Source organism: Orycteropus afer, unplaced genomic scaffold (assembly GCF_000298275.1).
Source record: "Orycteropus afer afer isolate SDZICR_OR568_19922 unplaced genomic scaffold, OryAfe1.0 scaffold00487, whole genome shotgun sequence".
NCBI classification, from domain to species: domain Eukaryota; kingdom Metazoa; phylum Chordata; class Mammalia; order Tubulidentata; family Orycteropodidae; genus Orycteropus; species Orycteropus afer.
This window is the reverse complement of record NW_006922074.1, coordinates 1581703-1582928: the sequence shown is the minus strand read 5'-3', so window position 1 is coordinate 1582928 and position 1226 is coordinate 1581703.

The following is a 1226-nucleotide window of genomic DNA, read 5'->3' as shown; positions in this document are numbered from 1 at the left end:
CTTTCTCTTCCTCCCTCCCTCCCTCTCTCTCTCTCTCTTCCCTTTTCCAGGTTCCTTTCTTTCAGTTCTTCCCATCCCTTGTTTGTTCTTTTGCAGTTTTCTCAATTCTTTTACTCCTGTTCTTTGCTCTCATCCTTCCTTCCCCAGATATCAATATTGTGAGTTTTTTTTCTTTTTACATTATCTCCCTTTTATCTTTTTTAAAATATATTTTGAAAATCTTCTTATTATCTATTGTATTTATTTTATTTTTTACTTATTTATTTTTTATATGATTGTTCCCCTTTTTTCTGTAGTTTGAGATTTTTGTTCTCGTTTTTGTTTTTTTGGGAGTCTTTTTGTTTTGTTCTGTCTAACTGAGTGGGAGACATCAACTGTTCCCACACAATCCAACCATACCTGTACCTCCTGCAGTCCACTTGCTTTTTCATCAACTGACCAGTGATAGACAGTGGCCAAGACCAACTCAACTCACGCTCAACTATTCTTTATGAGTATCTAACAGAGATCTGTGCACACACTCTCATTCTCTATCACACTCACCAGGAGACAGGAGGTGAGTACCAAAGTGCTAACAACTAGTGAACAGAGGTACACAGTATCCTGCTTGCACAGATATATCAAAATAAGTAAAAGAAAAAAAAAACCTTGTGTGAATCACACCAACATACAACCACAAATTAAACATAAATACAGCAATAGCACAACACCAAAATTATGACAATTATAATGTCTCAGAGACAACAGACATCAAAGTCTACACAAAAAAGGTAAGATAAACTAGGAGAAACAAGGGACCAGGATACAAACCCAGAAAATATCTCTGAGGAAGAAGCAGCATTGGGACTTCCTGATAAGGAATTCAAAAGAATCATATTTGGGTACCTTCAACGGGTTGAGAGACAGATCAAGGAAAACAGTGACAAGATCAAGGAAAACACAGACAAAATTAAGGAAAACACAGGCAAAACTCTAAAACAAGTTAGGAAAACAATACAAGACCAAATTGACAAAATAAACAAAAAACTAGAAACAATGCAAAAACAACAAAAAGAAATCCGAAGATTAATACTAAGATTTCAGAATAGATAATACATTGAATGGGCAAAGGAGTAGAATGGAATCAATGGAAGACAGAATTAATGAGATTAAAGACAAATACCTCAATACTATTTTGTTAAGGGATCAAACAAAAGATCAAAAGATTCATGTGGAATACCATCAAG